Below are 10240 nucleotides of genomic sequence, written 5' to 3' on the forward strand. Positions count from 1 at the left end.
TCTACGCCTCTTTAGCAAACCTGAGTAAAGTTTTCATAATCTCGGTCTTCAAGAAGTTCTACACTCTTTTAAGACAGTGAAACACGGTGATAGAAACTTTACCAACTGTGAAACCACTGCTTTAGTGGTCCACGAATTGTTACTTGAACCCCAGTGTCAGGGGCTGCATCAGGGCTAAACTCAAGAACCAAGTATATAACCCAATTTTGATAGAAATATGTGGCTTTTTAGTTCTTATATTACATTGTTTATTTTTGTCCTGATTTGTGCTTTCCATACCTGTATGTACATTCTGTTGGAGGAATAAGCACTGTCATCTTACTTTTGTAAACAGTAGAAATGAAATACACAGGAGTTGCAGCTTAAATACCCATCTAACTTCAGCTACATGAACAAGCTACCAAAGACACAAGGGCCACTCTTGAAGTTAAGATCATATCTATCTTCAAATATCTTCAGGGTGCAAGTGATTTCCTAGCTGCGTGAGGTGGTGGATCTGTTAATAAACCTTTTAACTTGCAGTTGTGTTTTTCTCTCACGCTGGTATACTAACTCGCCTACAGAGGCTGATATTTTGTGTTAAATATTTATGTTGTAGCGTCATACACTTAGGATGTAACTCTGATACCTAATATGCAAGCACTCCCCGAAAAACTCTATATCCTGTACAATATTAAACGTCTGTATTTTGTTTGGTTCAGGTTCTCACACAAGTGTGAAAAGGAATTTGGAGCTATAAATCACTGTCGGTCAGTCTTTACCTTAAGTACTAACCACATCCCTGAATCAACAATATGTTTTCCTTCCTTTCCACAGATGGGTTGACCCTGTGGGTTCACCATGCGTTATTACACCTCAAAATTCCAGCCACGTTCACCAATTGCATCACTACAAACTATTCATTACTGAGCTAAGGAAGGTCTTCTCAGTTGATTTGCAAACACACTGCTGAGAGTTTTTACTCTTCTAGCAGAGTTTGCTTTCAAATGGAAAGCTCCAGCCCTGTTAATATAATCCTAATAGTTGAAGTAAAATATTAAAACACTTTCTAATTACTTCCTTCCCATTTCCTATGGCTTTTCTTTCAATAATATGGGCTTTTATTATTATTGCTTGGTTTCAGACTCATTTATTTTCTCTAATAGGTCTGCTCTGTTTCCTTTCCTTGCACTTTGAGCGTGAGGTACCTGCATACTTGTCTTAGCTGTTCACTTGGGATGATATGGCAATTAGATGACTTACAAAAGCTTGAAAACATCATTTATTCATACAGTCTTTCTATATGGGTTCCCAGGGTAGCCTGTTCTCCCTCACAGAGCTATTATCTTCTAAACAGCTTTAAACTACCATTCAGAGCACTGCAGTGAGTTAGTTCTTCAAAGACTGAGAATGGAACGCTGCCTCACCTGATGGCTTCACACAAGTACCTTTCAGTAGCATCTTAAATTAGTACTGATTCTTTGCAAGGAAGTCTCCTCAAGGTAAATAGACTTTAGAAGGGCAAGTTGAAAAGGGTTATGGTAAGACTTCAAGGAACAAGAATACTTAAGGGAAATTACCTTTCAAGTGAAGAATGCTGGCTGGAAAGGAACTGGAAAGCCTCAGAAGGAATTCTCTTCCTGAACAATGCATGAACAGCCACCAGACATTCTGTCTGAGAACAAATAGTTAGGCAGTCAACAGCTTTCTACCCACTGTGCCAACAGAGGTACAGTTTTTTTCCTCAGAACTCCTCTGGCTAGTTAAAATGAATGACAATCTTCTTTCATCAGGAATTTATGCTCTTCCTTTACAATTCATTGGATAGGCACCACCTTCAGCTGGTGCAATTATCTCATTTCATTGATTACAGCAGTGTTGAGGATGTCATCATTGAAAGCTGAAGTTTCTTTTCTATTATCGCTTTGCTTGATTTTGTTATTTAACTCTTGATTTTAAGGTCATATGTGTCACTTTGGAGCCCCTAACAAGAAAGTATTTTAAATGCTTCTAGCTATTCATGTTAAATGTTTCTAACTAACCTAACTCCCTTTTGTGATGTGCACTGCCTTTGTTAGGCTACCTGGTAGCGCATTTCACTCAGACACACTCTCTAGCCCAACCTCTTCCTTTCCTTCTGAGTTGCTTTCATAATTCCCCTGCTTCCTTAGCAATGTTATTTTCCTACAGTAGAGGTGCTGGTACTTTTTATGGCTTCTTGCATATGGTGAACATAGAAAACACATTGTTTGTCTTTTTTGCCCTCATATTCTTTTGCTATTATAAACTAGCATTTTGTTTGTATTTTTCACCTCTTTTTCTTGTTGTCTTCTTTTTAGCACAGCTGTGTAGCTGCCTGCTGGCTTCAATTGTTTTTCCACAGTAACTACCAAGTCTTTTTCTAGAAAATGGTGCTAGATGCCTATTTAATTCAGCACATATAACACTTCTTGCATCAGTTTCTTGCTAGCAGACAAATTACTTCTATGATTCTATACTTGCTAATATTGAACTACATTTACCTCCTGCTGGCTCAGATCATCTCAAATGATCCAAACACTTTAATTCAGTTGCACTCATCCACTTCTAATGCTACTGTTATATTCCATTCCAAACATTTATTTTCAGGAGACCTCTGCCAGATTATTTTTCCCCTTAATATTTATGCAATTCTAGAAACTTGTGACTCCAGGGGCAAACAGAAGACCTCTGTGCATTAGTTTCAAAGGGCATGGTGTACAGCTAACACAAGGTAAAAATATGAATGTAGTTTGTATATTCCTATTTCCACGGATTCACTCCTTTGTAAAATTAAAAATGGAGAGGATAAAATTTTTATAGGAGCTTAAATTCAGAGAAGAATAGTGAAAGCAACTGCAAAGTACTGCTGAGAGCATGAATTTTGGTGGCTGGAATGGGAATCCACGTTGCCCAATTCATTGGGACTGAATAATCCCAGAAGCATTGGTATGTAAAGACCATTGATGTAAAGTTCACTTCTAAAATCCAAATGTATTTTGGAACATTATCAGGCCCTTTAAGTACTTTAAAAACTATACCATCACTTCAGTGTTTTTGCATGCCAGGGGAATTTTTTTGATAGTGCTTACCATTTCCATGCCATCTTACAATAAAATCAGGTTTTATCTGATTGACTCTGTATAGAGAATAACTGAATCAGAACATAAGTCCTCTCAGATAAAAGAGTAGCAATTCTTCATTCCTAGGGTACCTTGAGGTGAGGTACTTGATTTCAGAACTACATTTACATTTATTTCCAGTGGGATTTGGAGTCTGTTCAAAAGATAAAAGCCCTTGATTTGTTTTTACTTCAAAACAAAAAAAAATATTTTAAAAAATCAGGTTACAGTACAGCATCAAACTACTAAAATACCTAAAGCAACAGAAAAGAAACTTGTAGAAGACTGAAAGAATTCAGTCAGAAGGAAAAGTTTTGATTTTGTGTGTGTGGTGTATTTTTTTTTCCTCTCTAGAATTACCTATCTATCTGAAAATAAAGCCACTATTTCAGTAATGTGACAGTGTTTTGAAGGGTTATGAAGAAATAGCAATCTATGACTTCAATATCCCAGTGCATGTTAGACCTTTTCTGGCAGCGCTGTGAAAACATTTCCTACATACTTTCAGCCTTATCATGGAAAGTCAGACAGCACTGGATCACATGGGTTGATAACTTTTCAACCAAATAAGAGTCAGAAATGTAAAAGAAAAATACCCTGGGAAAATTTCCTTCAGCTCGTATGTATGAGAGAATATAGTACATTCCCCTGTCCAGCCTATAATTAAGATGAAAGGCATATTTCCATATAATTTGCTATTCAGTGGCATGGTTTGCATTCCATGTGGACTGCATCATCTTGATTCTTCTAATGCAATGAAACAAAACAAAACAAAAAGAAAGAAATCAGTCTCAGTAGTTTAATAGGATGTTTTATTTCAGTTCAGACTATTTTTAACTGCCAAGAAAAAAAAGCTATTTTAACTACAAGATTTCCTTAAGAACTAAAAAACACAGGCTTTGCAAAAGTCTGATTCCTGTGTATAAAACCAAGAAGGTACTCTCTTGTGGAAAGTTGTACAAACACAGAAATACACACACGCAGAGTCAACCTTTAGTACTGCACAGGTCTGACTCTCAAAGTCCAGTTTCATCAGAGTGAATTAGCAGCTTTTCTCTGAGATCAGAAATATATTTGTGACAAACATTTGGTAGCTCTGACCCAATAGGAACGGTTTACAGATTGATTAAGTCTCTGCTGTGATTCCAGAACTGAAATTCAATAAACTTGAATACTCAAGTGAGTTGCAAGTAATTTAGGAGATTTTGAGTTCTTCCCTTGTGAGGTTTCTAGTATTTCCTAATTCCATCTGTACTAGAAATGGCATAACCATGGTCTTTCTCACGGTAGATCAGTATTTCCTTTTTTTTTGTCTAGGCTAGGATAAAGAACAGCAAAGGATACTCACATGTAAACAACTTAAAAGAGAAAACAACTTGAAAACTGTTTTTAACCCCAAAACAGTTCAAGTTTCATTCCAAGTCCTCTGCTGATTCTTCTTTTCTATAAACCTGCTTGCCCATCTTTATTAGAGTCTGAATCGCAAGGAGATACATGCTTAAAGTCAGATGTCTGGCCAGTGATCTATGGCAAATACAAATGTCAAGACACATCTGGAGAAAGCACAGAGCCCTTCATAGCTGGATTCTTCTATGCAGATATAAGGTTTTATACTGGGGGCCCAGTGAAGCCACTGGAAAATTGCCAGTGTGCCGAGGACCAGGCTGCTGCTGCTGAGGCTCTACTCATCATCCTCAACTGGAATTGAAATGGAGCTGAGAGAGGAGGGAGGCAGAGAACATCCCTCAAGACTCCTCCTTGCACAGAGGGAGAGAGCAAGCGCTCCACGTGTCTTTCCTTACCCATACAGCAGCTGTTCTGGAGTTTTAACACTCCATTTTGGCTTGGCAGCATCCCCAGCTGAGAAGGTTCTCATAGTTTAGTTCTTTACTTGATAGTTAGGCAGAATTTCCAGAATTTCTTTATACACTCCCACATTATTCCCTCTCCTGATGCTTCAGTGACAGTGGCGGGCTATCATCACCAGGAGAAAATGTCCATTCAGTATATGGAAAAACAAGAGTGTTTATGAAGAACTAAAGCATCACCTTCTGCTGAGTGTGCATTGTGTGGACGTTTCCTCCTTGTGGTGATGGACCACCATTTACACCAAAGCACTAGAAAAAGGGCTAATAGAAAAAGGAGTAATGGAGCTATGTATCAGGCTCTTAAAAGTATGTACAACTAATATCACTGCCTGTTGAGTCCCCAGATAAAGGGCAATGTGCGGTTGCATAGATGCAAGACCAGACCAAAGAGTGAACTGTTTTAGCGTCTTCCATTCCTGTGTCTTTCTGTTGTGAAAGACCCAAGTTTAGATGTTTATCTGAGCCGCATCTGCACTATGCAAAGTAACTCCTGGAGTCTGCTCTGAGTGGCTGGAAATCTTGTAAGAGCAGGCTTTCTCGTGACAAGTCCAACACTCCTGCTTCCTGTCATGGCAGCAAAAACAGCCGTCCTCACAGTATTTCAACAATTCTTCTTCTAAATGGAAACCAGAATTGTGTGTGGGGGAAATACATCAGACATCTCAGAAGTTTGGAAATCTGCTTCTTGAGATTCCTTCTAGAAAAATTTAGGGCTCACATTTTTTCACAAACCAGTTTTACAGAAGAGGGAGCACAGAAAAGGAACTGCAAATGCTGCTGGCATAAAGAGGTGCTTCAAGTTGTTTCCCTTTTTGTATTTGATGAATATTTCATGGAATTGAAAGATAATATAATTAAAATGAATAAAAGTAAACATTTTTTTCCTCATAGCTTTTACTTTACTTCTGTAGCTCATGGCCACAGGATATCACTGAGGCCAAAAGCTTAACAGGATTTAAGAAGTGATGGGTCATTTATATGGATAATAAAAATACTCACTGTCACTTTGGATACAGTTATATTAAAATATTTGCAAGGGATATAAACTCATCTGCCTCGTGGTATAAGCCAGATCCTAAGTGAATGGCACTAAGGAAAAACTTTATTAATGCATGCCTTTTAATAATTGCTCTTTCACTGCATATTAATGTGACATGTCTGGTGTTAGAGAGGAGAGGATATTGAACTAAAAGAAACAACTGTATGGTTTTCTGTTGCTCTCTACAGCACATTGCAGTAAAGGACCAAAGTGTGGAAATCACATTTGTTGATACCTGGGTCATTTCCTCTAGCACACATTAAGTAAAACCTAAGCACTATTGTACAGATCAATGTAATAATTATTACAGCAACTTAGTAAGAACTGTGAATTCTTATATCCTTAATACAGACTATAAAAAACAACGTATTTCAGTTCTGCATAACTCAGTGTTTTAGAGATCAGATTTAATTACCAAAATGATACTTTGCAAGCTGTGATCTCTTACTCTTTCAAATGAAACTGCAAACAGTACCTATTTAACCTTTACAATAGCCAGTGAGTATAAATATGATACATTATCCCAATGGTATTTGGGGGAAATGAAACAGAACAATTAGTACATTTATAAAGAACTGCATGGTAAGTCCATAAGAAAGTAGAATTACAATTGTGGTATTCAAGATTTCTATGCCTATTAGTAATTCACTGAATTCACATAGTATCTCTTCTCTATAGCCATAGATGCATATAGGTGTGAACATCTGTAACAGTGATACTCAAAGGGCTAATCTATTTGACAGCAAGAACAAGTCAGAAAACCAAGCTTCCATCCCCATGGGAAATTTCAATATTTCAAAGCTGTTTTTCATATATTCTGAAATACATCAGAATATGTGTTTCCACAGGAACAAAAGTTTGCTTCAAAATCACTGAAGTGTTTCATTTTGATAGCATCAACTTCATGTGACATTAATTCCCTTGTTAATACATTTTAAATTGACCATGTTTAAATATTACACTATCTTACATTTTAATAACTTGGGTATTATATGCAATAATATATAATTCACTGAACATAATTTATAGCTTTAAAGTTAAAATTACAGTTCTGATACAAGTTAAAAGTCAGAACAAAATCAAAACATTGCTACTTTTCTAAATGAAACATTTCAGTAAGATGTTCCAAATGATTCATTCTGAGATTTCTACAGCAAACTTTGCTGATATTGTATGTCCCTTTAAAAACTTCCTTAATAGATAAATAAATAAATAAAAATTTCCACCAGAAATAACTTCAGAAAAATTTTCTTCTGGTTTCCTGAAGTTTCTAAATATTCCTAAGACAATCACAACTGATATAATTCAGTGGTGAGGAAAGCTACTGCTCTTGCTGTAGTGGAAACAGCAATGGAGAAGTATTCATTAAAGCAAGAGAAAAATGAAAATGATGATTACAGATAGCCTCAGGTTAATGTCTGCTACAATAATGCAGTTCCTTTCTGCACAGTAATGAGCAAACCAGATGTATCCTGTAGTGAGTAGAGTAGGAGCACAGCTTAGAAATACACAAAGCTACGTTTCAGTTATCTAGAAAGATTCAGAACAAAAACATCTTATCTCTAGATCTAGTTGATTGAAGAAATCTCTTTAGATCTCTTTAGATTACATATTAGTATTTGCAAAAATAACAGCACTATAATAATTTGGGGTAGATTCTCACCAATCCTGAGTGCTGTCTCATTCACAACTAGTAACATTTGTTGTAGCGAGGTAGGGGTTGGCTTCTTCTTCCAGTTATTAACAAGAGCGAATGGCCTCAAGTTGCCACAGGAGTGGTTCAGGTTGGATGTTAGGAAACATCTCTATTCAGACAGGGTGGTGCTGCACTGGCACAGGCTGCCCAGGGTGGTGATGGAGTCACTGACCCTGGAGGTGTGCAAGAACCAGGGAGAGCACTGAGGGATGTGGTTAGTGGGTACGGTGGTGATGAGTTGGTGGTTGGATTAGCTGATCTTAGAGGTCTTCTCCAAACTCAGTGATTCTGTGATTCTATTTTTGGGGCTGAAATAGCTATTATTGGTCTTCAATTTGTTTCCTCCTCTTTCTCTGTCTCACTCCCTCTTTTTCTCTTCTCTCTCATCTTTGTATAATTTCTGTATCTGTATCTATCACATATTTTTATCTGTATCTATCTATATCCATGCCCATGCATCTCTTCTGTCTGAGGGACAGAATATGTAGTCTGAACAGAGCAAATCTGGGTTTGTGCTAGAAGAAGAAGGAGGTGAGAACTGTTAGTGAGGTAAAGGGGAAGGGAAATCCCCTTCAGCTTATCATTACAGACAGGAGTCACCTGCTGAAGTTATGTTTCCTTGTGTTCATTGGCCATGCCTGCCTTATAAACAAAGAGAGGTATGGAATGTTATAAACTGATAAATCATAGCAGTATAAACTATATTTTGAACTGCATCTGTAACTCTTTGTACCATATCAATCTCGTGCATACCTTTAGCAGTTTCTCGTGACTCTAAAGCTTTTCATTTTATACTCCTTCTGACATAAAATCCTGCCCTCTACCAACTCTTGTGTCCTTCACATTCATTTTTCTATTCAATTTTCACTGGTGTTTCATCTTAAAGAAGTTATGAACTCACCAGCATCTCACTTTAAACTTCTGCCTTTTGTTAAACCATTGTGTTCTGACAATGTTTGAAGAGATAGATGATGAGCAAAAGTAAATGCCACTCAGTGTTTCTGTATTTTGTATTGCACTATATGAACAATTTGCATCTGAATTCACATGGTAAAAGGAAATGATATATGAACTTATATACTTAAATATGTGTTTCTTTGGAGCTAAGATGAGTTTTGAAAGTAGTGTGATGGAATTAAGTGGATTAATGTCAATGCACACAGGGAAAAAATCTATGCCTCTTAAGTCTTCTTTTGTTTAGCAACCCTAGGGAAAAAATCTACAGAAATATATATACATACAGCAGGAATGACCTTGTCTTTTGTGACGGTGATATTATTTATTTAAACATTTCATTGTGATCACTCCATAAGTCAAAAGAGAGTGTCATGGTCTCAGTTCTCAAGTCTTCAAGAAATAAGAGCAATTCAAGGCTGATCTTTAGTATGTCAACAAAAAGAGCTCTCACAGTTCAGGTTGAATGGAGATTTGTGGTCATAGCAAAAACTAAGTCCTCTCAAGGACAAAAAAAGTGCATTACTTCTCCTCCCCACCCCCAGCCAAATTACAACATTTGCCCTGTGTACTGAATGTGTTCTCTGAGAATTTTCTGGCATATCTCTTTTTTCATCATGAGTTATAAATATTTTTAAGATTTTCCATGAAAAGTAAGTGAGCCTCTCAAACAACCTCTCAAAAAACTTCCCAGTCATAGATCTTTAAAAACAAAACAGCTCCTAAAATGGAGCAAAGTCTAGAGCACAGCTTATCTTTTTATTTACTCCAGTGTACAAGATAATTGATCTCCAAGTTCTCCAGCAGAACTGGATTTTAGTCTTAGTTCATCAGATAGCAGAATCTCAGTCTGTAAAGTGGAAAGAATTGTCCATTAGATCATTCTTCCAACAGAGGGGTATTTAACAATCATAGCCTGGATTCAGTTCGGACTATCTTGTGAAACCGAAGTGAGGTATGTTATCTACAACCAAGTCAAGCTAATGATTTTCTAGTGGTCCTTAACAAGAAGAGCAAGCTTGAAGAAGCTAAAAAATGAAATAATGAATCAAGTTACTAGGAAAAGACTAGGACAATTTAAATATATCCATTCTGGTTGATAGCTTTTCTCTCAGATAATGACCAAGAGAAAGATATTTCTTTGAACTTTCCCTAGAGTGCAGCTGTAGGTATTCTTCAAGCTAAAACAACCCAAGTCCCCAGAAAGTCACTTGGAATATAATTTGCACAAACTGCTTCGTGAAGTTGTCATAATTTCTTTCATTCTAGCTGCATGTGAAGTTATTGCAGAAAGATGTTTTATTGTCACTTTTCAAATGGGGGAAGAAAAAGAGGACCAATTCATCCTTGATTTTTGTAGCGATCTCTTGAAAGCATGCAGATTAAAGCATGTAGATGAGAGCATGCAGAATTCTTACTGAGTACTGAAGAAATCAGTGAAACTTTTTCCATTTGTATCACTGGGCATTTGATTTGATGTCTTCTCTGTACATAGAAACCCTGAAAAGTGTACCAGTTTCTGTAAAATGGTGCAGCGCTCCTTTTCTATACTTGAGAGCTCAGA

This window comes from Gallus gallus, chromosome 3 (genome assembly GCF_016699485.2).
Source record: "Gallus gallus isolate bGalGal1 chromosome 3, bGalGal1.mat.broiler.GRCg7b, whole genome shotgun sequence".
NCBI classification, from domain to species: domain Eukaryota; kingdom Metazoa; phylum Chordata; class Aves; order Galliformes; family Phasianidae; genus Gallus; species Gallus gallus.